At 50.5% G+C, this 12,542-nt stretch overlaps 1 long non-coding RNA gene across 1 annotated transcript; it reads right to left on the bottom strand.

Annotated features, from left to right (window-relative positions):
• Nucleotides 1–8,313: 8,313 nt before the first annotated feature.
• Nucleotides 8,314–11,095, bottom strand: LOC135319773 (uncharacterized). The gene is made up of 2 exons (XR_010378643.1): nucleotides 9,535–11,095; nucleotides 8,314–9,155 (listed from the first exon to the last, which is right to left on the bottom strand). It is a non-coding gene; the product is annotated as an uncharacterized LOC135319773 (long non-coding RNA).
• Between the last annotated feature and the right edge of the window lie 1,447 nt (nucleotides 11,096–12,542).

The raw sequence follows: 12,542 nt of genomic DNA, 5'->3' as shown, positions 1-12,542 counted from the left end.
GAGTAGGTAGGCTTTTGTGAACATCGCTGCAGAAAGGAGTGCCTTCTCTCCCGTGGCTGTCGGGCTTTGCTGCCACCCACGGTGGACTCTTGAACCCTGAGCCCTTTGCTCCTTGCAGCTGTCAAGCAGCCTCCCCACCCCAGCTCATCCATCACTGGGTCCCTGCTCTCATCCGTCTCCCCAAGGCCATCCCAGGCACCACGCTCATCTATCAGCACCGCTGATACCATCCGCCTCTCGCCCGCCTCTCTCTGCCCACCAGCCCTCCTGCAAACTCAGGGTTGTCTCTGAGCCGTCTTTCTGCTCCACCGGCCTCTCCCCACTTACCTCCATGACCCTCACTTCTGCCTTTCCTAACCATCCTCCAACTGAGCCAGATGCAGGGGCCAGAATGACAGCAGGTGCTACAGCGACGGAGGTGGGACCACCCCCCTGCTTGGAGCTGATCTGCCCCGTTTCTGGGGACTCTGGGATTCTAAGATGGCCCTTCTCAAATGCTAAGCCTGTACACCAGTCACTTGGGGGCGGGGGAGGTTTGTTAAAATGCAGAGTCTGAATGAATCAGGCCATCCAGCTAGGGCCAGGGACTCTGCATGTCTGACCAGCTCCCAGGTGAAGCAGATCCTTGGTCCAGGGGCCACAGTTTGAGAAGCCACATCTAAGATGGTAGCCGTCTGATGCCTGACCCCAGGGGGGTTTCAGAAGACTGGGAAGGAGCTTGGGGAATCTTGCTTGAGAACTTTGCCGGGGACATGCCAATCAATCAAATCGTATGAAACTGGAGGGTGGGGCGGTGATGTTCAATTCATCAAGCGTGTCATTATCCATCTGGGAGAAAGATGGGTATTCTAGTGGAATTTGAGAAATTCTCTTTTGACAAAAAGGATGGATGAGGGAAGTGGGAATAAACCTTCATCGCAAGAGAAACCAAAGAATGTAAGTTAAGTACCTCCCCGTCCAGAAGGTGGAGCTTCCTCCCGTCTCCCTCTTCAAGAGGATGTGGAAAGGCAGAAAATGGTAGCTTTTACAGTGAAGGAACCTGGCAGACACCACCTCCACCAAGTGATCAAGGTGAACGCCACACCTGCGAGGGCAGGTGACAGATGGGGCACTGTGCCTCTGTGGTCTTCTGCCCAGGGACCCGTAACCCCAATCTCGTCAGGATTAAAACATAAACCCTGATTCAGGGACATTCTGACCAGTAGTAGCCCTCAACTCAGTCACAGTCAAGGGCAACATAGAAAGACTGAGAAACAGACAGACTGGAGGAGACAAGATGGGTAAACACAAGTGGGATCCTGGATGAGACATTGGAACAAAAAAAGAAATACGACTGTGTAAGAGGTGGTGAGATCTGAATATTCCCACTGAAAAGTGGGAATAATGTTCAGTTAACAGTCTTGTACCCAAGTTGGTTTCTTGGTTTTTTTTTTTTTTTTCCTAATTTTTCCGCTTTTTAAAATTAAAGTATAGTTGATTTACAACGTTGAGTTTCTGGTGTACAGCGTAGTGATTCAGTTACACATAGATGTGTTCTTTTTCATTATAGGTTATTATAAGATGGGTCATTGTTGCTTATTTATTTTATGCATACTTTGTATCTGCTAGTCCCGAACTCCTAATTTACCCCTCCCCCGCCGCTTTCCTCTTGGGTAACTGGGAGTTTGTTTTCTATGTCTGTGAGTCTGTTTCTGTTTTGTAAATACGGTTTTTCAGGTTTGATAAATGTCCCATGATGATGGAGGATGCCAACAGGAGGGGCGAGGGTGTGTGGAAATTCTCTGCGTTGTCTGTGCAGCTGTTACGTAAATCTAAAATTATTCCCACGTTAAAAAAAAAAACATTAAAGAAAGTAATTAACCTCTTACACTGTAGGCAGAAATATAACTTGGAACCAGTATTTTATGAGGCAGGATGGGGCGGGGGGAGTGGTGGGAGTGTTGCAACCGCAGAAAGGAATGATTTTATCTTTGCCGTTGTTTTGAATTTTATTATCGCCTGCCAAATCTCCAAAATACTTCTGCGCCAATCACTGGAACACTGTGGGGAGCTGAAGCGAGGGGTGCAGCAAAGAGGCTGCCCTGGGCAAGAAGAAGGCGCATTTGTCTGTAAAGAAAAACAACAATAAAATCGACTAACAGTCAGCCTGCTTTTTATTATTGCTCTGCGCTGGAAGTTCCAAGCCGGCATACTTTTGACTCAAAAATGCACCTTGTAGGCATTGAAAATTGAAACCAGCATCCATTTCTGTTCCTGCATTAAGCAAAGCAGAGGCCACGCAGAAATTAACCCAGCTGCTGGTTTCAGGACACCCTTGGCTCTTGAAGACAAGGCTAGAACACTTGCTTATCAAGATGTTTTGCACATTAAGATTCACCCCCCTCCCCTCCGGCGTATCCTAGACTTGCTGTGTCCACCCACTCAAAGCCATTATGTCATAAATTCTGCCAAATCCCAACACTTTGCCTACCTTGTAAGGCCCACCTTGGAATCATCCAGCCCAATTCTTCAAACCCTATAAATACTCTGCTCTAGTTCCCTTTGGAGGCTCTGTCACAGAGAGGCCCTCCCTTACTGCAGTAAGTCTAATAAACTTTGCATCCTTGACCTACGGCTCTCTCCGGGGGTCCTTCTGGGGAGCCGACAGATGATTCTCTAGGAATGCTACCACAGGTGCCCAAAGATAAACGAGCATCAGATGTCCCTGTGCAGAGTGACTCCTAACGCAGAAAGCAGGTAGCCACACCAAGGCGTCCACCAAAGGGGGAGCCGTCAAATGAGTGATAAGTACTGAGTGGTACTTCATAGGACCTAGTGCTAACGGAGCCACAGACACTGAAGCTGGAAACGTTCCACCCCGTTCTGAGGTGTACTGCATAAAAATCGTTAACTTGCAAAATAGGTAGACTCTGATCCTCCAAAAAAACACACTTCCCAGACCATCGAGAGGTACACTGATATTTGAAATATAAAAACGCATTTAAAAAAAAAGCCTCAAGAGTCACCCAAACTAGTTAGAGTGGTAACCCTTGGGAACGTTCAACAGAGGCTTCTGAGTTACCATATTTGTTTGGCTTTCTTTTCTCTTCAATGAAAACTCTTGTGGAGTTTTTTCATAGATGGTCTGTTTTGCTCTACGTCTGATAAGTCACTAGGTCACCCTCCTGTCCCAAGTGATCCCCCAAGTGTGAGTTAGGACATGCAAGGCTATGAACGTGACCTTCCACCTAACGCTCATGATAGTCGGAGGGAGCGAAGTATTTGCCCCTAGTTTGCAGAGAGGAAAACTGAGACTCAAAAGTTAAAATTTTTGGAAGTCACGTGCATAGTGGTGGGGTGATCGTCTGACCCTCATATGATTTTCTGCTGAAACAAACACCGCAGAGGCAAGTGTGAACCCCCCGCCCAGACCACAGAGGAGTTCAGACCTGAGAAAGCCCCAGGGTCATTCCAGGTTTACTCCAGTCATATGCCCCTCCCGGATGCTTCCACAGAGACCCCTGTCTGACCAGGTGTGACTCAGGCATCTTGCAGAAATGCAGTAAAAACGTCTCCTGGAACCCAGGTCAGGGTCCAGATCAGTGCTCAGACTTTCCCATCAGAGCAGCTCAGGGCCAGGCAAGGAGGCTGTCACATCCTGGTGCGTTGCTGAACAGAGGTCCTGGCCAAAGCTCTCAGGGAAGCATAACCTGTCTCAGGACCCACTTTCTGAAAACAGCAGTCCCTGAAGAGGCCGCCTAGGAGGGCTTGGTTTTAAGCCAGGTGAGAGGATCTCGGGGGAAATTCCAGGTCCAGCTCTGTCTAGAATGGTCCAGGTCTAGGGAAGGAGGGCTGAGTCTAACAACCTCTCCCCCAGGGCCCACCACGGCTGTCCTGTGTGTTGGCTGAGCATCCATGAAGCACTGCCACCTGCCAGGTGTGTTCCTGGCCCTGAGCCGCAAAGTCCTTGTGAGTTTAATCCAGGGACTTCTCCAGGCAGCAGGGTTGGAGCCTCAGACCTGGAATCAAAGGTGCTTCCAGTGCTCTGGGCGAGGTCACTTCGTCCCGGAGACTCACATCACATGCTTCAGCAGCTTCAGAATCAAAGATTTGGTCCCAAGCCCTGGAATTTTCATCCCCGCTGTCTTCAGTCTAGCACGTGGCTGAGTTAGGTTTCATGGATAGCCACTTGCCAGCTGGGTGACCTTGAGCAACTGACCAAACCTCTCTGGGCCTCCTCCTCCCATCTCTGAAATGAAGGTGATGACAGTAGCTACCATATAGAGTTGTTGCAAAAACAAAAGGAGTGAATATTTCTAAAGAACTTAAAATACTTACCACGGGCCAGGCACCTGGGTCACCTGACCCTGCGTCTCTGTATTTTATGGGACCCCCTCCCCCCCACCACCTCTCCTGTTTCTCCAATCTCCTTCCTTCCATCCTGAGCACCCCATCCTGCCCTCTGGCTCATCAAGTTGACCACAACACAATGCTAAGAGTCCTTTATATTCTTCCAGGAAAAGAAAAATTCTACTTAATAATATGCCTGTGTATTTATCAATATGATGGCAGTTAATAAGGAATTGTCATGACAATGTGTTAATCTCTGAGTCTGGGAAATGTAAATGCTGTGAGCAGGGTACCCTGCAGCCCTTGGTTAGCATTTACTCATTACTCAGGCCCTGGGATTTAAGCAGTGAAACGCATTACCAGCTTATGGTATAGGCACTGGGATGGTTCCATTTCACAGATGAGAAAACAGAGGGTTGTAGCTAGCAAAGGGAGGAGTGAGTGACAGCTCTTTTTTCAGGCTGCGTTTTCAGTTGTAGGATGACCAGAGCAAGAAGTGCCCAGCCTTCCAGTTTCCTGATTCACACCATCAAACTCGCTTCGGGGAGGCTGACTCCACTTGCTCTGTGGCAGCGCGTGGGAATTTGACGTCTGGAGGCTGGACGACCACTGAAGGAAGACATGGCTCCCAATAGAAGGCTTCGTGGCACTGCTATCATCCTCGTGCCTCAGGTCTGCAGACTTCGAGCCAAGTCTTGTGTGCAAGGCATTTATCAGAGGGTTGTCTGCCAGAGGAAACCTGGAAGGGAGAGGGGGACGCCGGAGACCCAGTCCAGCGAGGATGCGATTCCAGGCAGGATCTCAGCCTGATCCCATGGTGCCGCCTGGAGTGTGAGTCATGCCTCTGAATTTGTCCCGACTCAGGCAAGGGAGCTGGGCGTCTCTCCCTCCACTGATCAGTCACAGCCTCCGGGCTGCCCGGGGAAACCCAAAGTCCCAGATACTTCTCTCTCCGCCAAGGAGGGCAGCTCAGCTCCAGCACCCAGTGAGCCATCTCCCGGGGGGAGTCACAGATTCAGGCCAACGGGAGCACAAGGGCACAGGCACTGGGGATGGGGACTCAGGCAGGGCAGAAGGGATCCCAGGGCCCTGGGTGGCAAGCCAGGGCTGTCTTCTCCATATGACAAGTCTCATTCCTTCCATCCTGGGCACCCCACCCTGCCCTCTGGCTCATCAAATTGACCACAGCGTGCACCTGGGCGCCCCACCCACCGGGCCACTTCCCTTCTGCCGGACACCACTGTCCTAGAGGCAGGGCCAGCCAACTCCCTTTTGGACCGCAATCTCCTTTGTGAAATGAGGTAGTCATTTGACTAGAATATCATGATATTTATCTTCTCCCTTTAAAAATGGCTGAAAAATCTTTTCTCTCAAGGGTATATTACGTAAAAGCCTTAATTATATTTTTTTCCATTTTTGTCTATAGATTCATTGATCCTTGGTATCTGCTCGCTTTCTCTCTTTCTCTCTTTCTCACACACACACACACACACACACAGACACAGATAACACTCGGGCTGTGTACAAATGGACGTCTGGAACTCTATGCTAGCGAAACAGAAGTCGCAGCAAGTGCTCAAGGAACATGGACGAGGGTTTTGATTGTAGCACATTTTACAACGTGGGGAAAAAAAGCTGGCGTGACCTTCGTGTCCATGTCCGTAGGGAAGTGGCTAAGCACTGATGACACAGCCACAGCGTGGAATATTAGGCAATGCTTAAAAAGAACCCAGTAGACGCATGAATTTTCACTTGAAAAATATCCAGGATGTAACAGTGAAAAAATGGATGTTGCAGAAGAATGGTATAGTGTGATTCCAGTTTTGCAAAAGGAGGACAATCTGATGTGTACATATATCCTTTATCTGGAGTAGGAAGAAGCGGGGCTTGGGGGGGGGTAGTGATATATCCAGCAATTATCGTCGCTTCGCTCTGGGTGATAGGATGCTACACCCTTCTGCATTTCATAGTTTTCCTTAAAGATACATCACTACTGCCATTCAAAGCTGCAAAAGGAAGCCCTGAAACTAAGAGTTGCTGGTGGAGGGAGGAGAGCGGGGAGGGGGCGGCCCCTCCGTCCCCAGGCTGGACGTGGATGGCACAGCATCGTCCCCCCACCTCTCTGCCGCCCCCTGGGCCCTCCCCAGCGGTCCTCCTGGGATGTCTCACGTTGACAGGCTCCATGCTGCCCGGCCCTCCAGCGCCCGGCAGGCCTGCTGCCCCGGCCCTGACCCCAGCTCTCCCAGAGGTTGAAAGGCCACAGTGAGATAACCCAGCCCCGCGCCCCCTCCCCGCAGAAGGTCAGTGAGAAAGTCCCAGCCTGGAGGAACCCCCTGGGCTGCCTCTCCGGGCTCCCTTCAGACCCTCCCGTGCGAACAGCCACCCCGTGCCAGGCACTGGCCTGAGCCCTTCGGTGCTGTGCCACATCTCGGCCCCCGCAGCAGGGCGCACGGTTAAGAGCGTGGACTCGGAAGCCAGGCGCCTGGTGTCTCTGGGACTTCGTCTGCTCATCTGTGACACAGGGATGAAGATGCTGGTGCCTTCCCCAATGGGTTCTTGAGAAGATCAAAAGATTGTGTGTGTGTGTGTGAGATTATACGTGTGCGTGCATGTATGTATTCCTACTTCTCCCACCTATTCTTACCTATATCCTTGTGTAATATTTATATACACATTCTTTCTGTGCATATATACAAATTATATATATATAAGATAAGAACAGAGCCAATATTTGCTAGATAGATAGATGTAAGAACAGAGCGAACATTAAGTACCTACTCTTTCCAGTAACTTATCTTTAGTAGATAAGAACTTTGGTATTGGACTCAGACTAGACCTGGTTTCAAATCCCTTCTCTGCAGATAATAATTAAGTCTCCCAAGATGACAGCCAGGGGGAAGCCAGGAAGTGTCCCCCTGTGGCTACCCCTTGGAGTGTTGGTGTCAGGTGGGAAGGGCCCCTGCAAAGTTAGGGGCCACCTGGGTGAATTTCTCCAACAAGAGGAGACCGCGGGGGCAGGACTGGCGAAGGGGTGTCTGTGCCGCAGGGCTGGCACCCGGCCTTCCGAGGGGATGGGTGAGGAGCTGGGTCATTTCATTGCACGGCTGGGAGGGGCGCCACTTACCCTGCAAGCTGGGTGGGCTCTGTGAATAGTAGCCCTACGTGGCGGCCCCATCAGGACGGTCCCAGCGGTTGATGCTGGGAAGTTGTGCTGAGGATGAGGCCAGGATGGGGATCTATTCCTCCGCCCCAGGAGTGTTCACTGTCCATTCTGACCTCCTGTCAGAAGCTTATCCTCATTTATCTCCTGCAGTTTCCTGTAAAATGGGGACATGAGCAGACCGGGACCTTACAATAATAAAAACAAGGAAATTATTAATGGTTTGAAAGTTAACAATTCAGTCAACTGAAATTCCTGGCTGGCTACATTCTGCGTGCTCTCTCATCTCATCCAGCCCCTCACCCCTGTGAGCTGGGGACTCTTTTAGTCCCTATTTTTCAGGAATCAAGCAGCAAAATAGAATGATATCAAGAGCTGTCACTCAGTGCAGTGCTGGCCGGGCGCCACGCCAAAAACTTTCCTTGCAAGGTAGCTATGATGCTTAGATAATGTCACTAAAAGGAGACTGCTCTCCCCAGTTCTCGGAGAGGAAAACTGAGGTGTCTAGAGGTCGAATCCCTTGTCCAAAGCCTCAGGGAGAGCGACTGGCAGAGTTCCTCAAGCTCCAACTCCTCTTCCCCTCTGACAAAGGGTTGCTCCCGCTTAAAGAGTACGAAGGACCCCTGGTGGCAAAATTTCGCCTCCCATGAGAACAATTCCAACAGCAAAGGGAGTAGCCGATGCAGAAGGGGAGGGGAGACTCGCAGGAGGGGTTTATCCCCCTCATGGGAGAGAAAAGAGGGACTCCCGTGAACGCGACGCGACTGTTCCATCTCAGCATTTGTGAAAAGGTGAAAAATTAAAACACAAACGTGCAACAGGAGTTTGGTTAAATCGCTTCATTTATTTCATGCAATCCCAGAGGCCATGGAACCCGATGTCACAGGCCATTGAAGGATTTGGAAGAACAACATTCAAGACGTTTGTGGAAAAGCAGGCCGGGAACCATCGTGTAGACCGATGCATCTTTCCTTTTTAATTTTAATTATTGGAAATGTGATTGATACTCTTGAGCTGAAACTTGGTTTCTTGGTGGGGAGGGGAGGTGATCAGGTTTCTGTGTTTTATTTTATTTTTACTGGAGGTACTGGGGATGGAACCCAGGACCTCCTGGATGCTCGGCATGCAATCTTCCACTGAGCTCCACCACCCCCCCCCCCACAGCTGGCCCATCTTTAGAAGGCCTATTCTATGTTTTACATTCTTCTAGTCATATATTAAATCAAGGCTGCCTGGTTATACCTGAATGGCAAGATTAATTATAGGCAATTTTTTATATTCTCCTTATTTGCAGTTTCCAAATTTGATAAGCCTTCATGGAGAAAATGTGTCGCTATAACAAAGATTTAAAAAATTTTTTTTGTCATACTATTATAGAAGAAAGCCTCCCCTGGGGGCCTCAGTCTACCACCTGCAAAGTGGGGTTCCACCAGATGACCTTCCAATGACTCAGTTGTGTCTGACAGAAGGTAAGTCGCTGGCCACGTGCGTTTCTGGTTCCTCAAAGTCCGTTCATGAGCTGCAGCTAAAAATCCCGCAAAGGGAGGACTTCACAGCCCCCACTGGACGTGGAAGGGCAAGACCGTCTAAGGACACCTTCCCAGAGGCTTCAGGCAGTTTTCTGAATCTGGGTCAGTGGCTGCCAACGCGACAAGCCCCACACAGCCTGAGAACAGAGAGGCTCAAAGTTTAGATGCTAAGAAAGACTGTCTGGAAAAGACGAAGGGTAGTAACTGTCTTCCTCTAGGTGGCCCTGAGTCAGAGCCCACAATGAAGGTTATTTGGGGAAGTTGGAGCAGTGCGTAGTGCAAGGAGGGACCGGATGGGTGAAATAGGGATGAGAAGAAAGCAAAAGACGTGAGATATAGATGAGCTGAGGTTCTGTCTGGCTATGGCAGCATGCCGCTGGTTTCCATGGCAACGGGATGCTGGAGCAGAGAGAGATGGAAAGGTAAAGAGACAGGGCTAAGAGGTTGCCTTCTGCACAGTGCAGGTTAGTGATTAACTGTCCCACAGGGAGACCCGGGTTCAGAGACCAGCTTCACCTGTGGGTGGCCGTGTCATCTTGACTGAGACAGGTCACCTCTTTCTGCCTCAGCTTCCTCGTCTGTTAAATAGCGATGTTGATGGTGCCAGTTTCATAAGGCTGCTGCAAAGATGAGATGAAATCGTGTATGTTAAGTGCCAGGCAGTATGTGTTTAACAAAAAGAAGTTCATGATATGGAAGCCACTTAAGTACGCGTATTGAACCCAGTATCTGGAAAAGGATCTCCACTTGTTCTCCCTTTTGGAAATGTCTGCAAAATGGACCTCAGTCTCCTCATCTGTAAAATGGGAATAATAATGAGACTTACCTGCTAGGGTTACAGTGAGGAGTCAGACAAACCACATGCGCATTCAAATGGGCACCACGCATGTAACAAGTACCAAGTCTCGGCACTGTGCTAAGTAAACTCTGTGGTCATCGCACTAAGGGTGAGCTCCGGAGAGCAGACGTACTAGGCTTGGGTTTTAGGTGTGAACACAGAATGAGCCCAAAGCAGAGAGAGGCTCTGCCCCAGACTCTGAGGTGACAGGGACGTGTGTCAGGGAGGCCAGCTTGGAGCTGATGGTGCCCTCTTGCCACACATCCCTAGGAGAAACCTGAAACCCAAGCAGAACTTACAATAGGGTCCAGCTGTGTATACCAAAGGAGATGTGGGGACCCCACAGGGATGCCTCTGTCACTAAAAGACCAGACTCCCAGTCCCTGCTCTGCCCCACCCTTGCTGTGTGACCTTAGATGAGCCCCCTCCCCTCTCTGTTTCAGCATTCCCATCTCAACAGCGAGACTGTTGACTGCAGGACAGCCCAGGGTTCTCCAGCCAGACACTCCAGGCTCAGTTCTCTTTTTCTTCCTCACCATCCATCTCTCCTTCCCTGGATGCTTGTCAGATCCTGGGTGGCCTCGTACACTGGGGGTCCTGGGATATTGGGTCCTGGGAGGGTTTGCCCATTTGGTGATCGTCACCTGGCCACCTAGTCCACCTGTCTGTCTGATTGGACGTGGTCCTCTTCCATCCTCTATGTCTCCTCCCTCTGATTTCTTTCCTTTTCCTTCCCCCAGCCCTTGGCTGGTTCTGATCTCTGGAGAACAAGTGCCACCTACCTGGGGGACCTGCAGGGACATTAGCAACCTCATGACCACATTTACAATCAGTGGAATTTAAGCAGACCTCCACCTGGCCTGGGGGGGAGGTCACCCTGCCTTCCCCGTCCTCTCTGCAAGGTCGCCGCAAGGCAGGTGTATTAATCACGTTTTTAAAATTTGCTATATTTTCTGATGTCTTGACATTGGGGGGGCCTTGGCTATCCTGGAGAGACTGCCCCTCAAAGGGCTAGCTGAATCCTCGAGACAGTGAAGGACTTGCCCAAAGTTTATCTACACAAACCAACCAAACCGGGGCCCACACCCCAACCTCCTCCTTTACGGGGCTCTCACACTCCGGGCCACTCAACCCCTGCCCTAACCCCCCCCCCGGGGGGGCCAGGCACCAGGCAGCTAGGGACAGCCCCTCGGCCCCAGAACCTGCTGGAAGTATTCAAACTAGCCAGCCTTGAGCCTGCTCGCCCTGCCTCGCCTTCCCTGCAGAAACCCCCAGAAAGGCTCTCGCCCACGTGTTCTGCTCGCTGACTCGGCCTCCACCTCCCAGCAGGTCCTGGTGGCCCTGCAGACCACACCGTACCTGCTGCTTCTAGGAATTTCTGAGAACAGACGTCTCTTTCATGACAGTCATGTCTGTGTCTGCACATCTGAGACCCAAGTGAACCAAAACCCAGGTACGTTTTAAATACGAGGCGCATCGCCTCACACTGGTGATTCAGGACCGGGTATATGGCATGGGCACAGCGTTCAAAACGTTGGGAAAGTCAATTCCATGCTCACTAACTCGCTTATTTATTCCCACGCAAGCTTCTGGGTCACCGGGAGGAGAAGGTCTCCGCTTGCGCTGGTGTGTCGTGAACACAATTTTTTTTTTTTTTTGGATCATCCATTCATCTCCGTTTAAACATACAAATAAGCTTCAAGACTTTGGCCAAAGAGCGTATGGTTAAAAATGTATAGCCTTTTCATTGCTTTTCACTGCTTTTGTGAAGCAGGAATCTTCAGTCATCCCAAGACAACCTCCCAGGGAGGGAGCCACACGGGTCAACACCCTGACTTCACTCACCTTTTTTTCTCCTGGCAAAGCTCCGCGGTGGCCAGGATCTGCCAGAAGTCAAGGGCAGGGGAGCCCCTTGATGGTCCAGGCAGGTCAGCCTCGCAGGACACAGAACAAGACGGAGAAGGATGGAGGGGAGGTCTTGAAGAGCAGGGGAGTGAGGGGAACAGAAGTGCTCACACAGAGACGCAGCGGGAGGCAGCGATGGGACAGACTCACACGGGAACAAATTACTTCCTGTGCCTGAGTAGAGGGCAAAGAATTGCCCCCCCACCTCAAAAATAATTAAACCCCCAAAATCCCTTTAGGAAGGATCATTTGCATTATATACAAATTATTACAAGGTCCCTTTTCACAGGAGCGTTCTCAATTCTTTTGCTTTGGACCACAAGTATTATTCGGGGACACAGCCTTAAAAAAAAAATGTGTTTCTCAAGCTTTGGCTGCACACTGGAATCCTGGGAAGCTCTGAAAGCTTCTGATGTCCAGGTCGCACCTGCAGGGAATCTGATGTAGATGGTCCAGGGTGAAGCCGAGTCACCAGGATTATTCAGAGCACCGCTCCCCCCGCCCCCCCCCCCCACCGCCCCGTGAGCCTAACGTGCATCCTAGTCTGAGAACTACGGGTTCATAACCATCTCAGTTCCCCGGGGAGGATGCTCACGGAAGCTCACCCGTTCCTCCTCATTTGCCTAAACCCCTCATTCCAACAGGGACTCAGTCACTATTCCTAGGAGGGTGGCTTCACCATGGCATATGCTAGATGTTAACAGTCCAGGAGTCTCTTAATGAAATAAAGTAAATGGCCGCATTGTAGAGGGAAAATGTGCCCCCAGGGACAAACTGGAAA

Source organism: Camelus dromedarius, chromosome 31, assembly GCF_036321535.1.
Source record: "Camelus dromedarius isolate mCamDro1 chromosome 31, mCamDro1.pat, whole genome shotgun sequence".
Classification (NCBI taxonomy): Eukaryota; Metazoa; Chordata; class Mammalia; order Artiodactyla; family Camelidae; genus Camelus; species Camelus dromedarius.
Note: the sequence above shows the minus strand (reverse complement) of the source record. Positions and strands in the feature narration are given on the sequence as shown.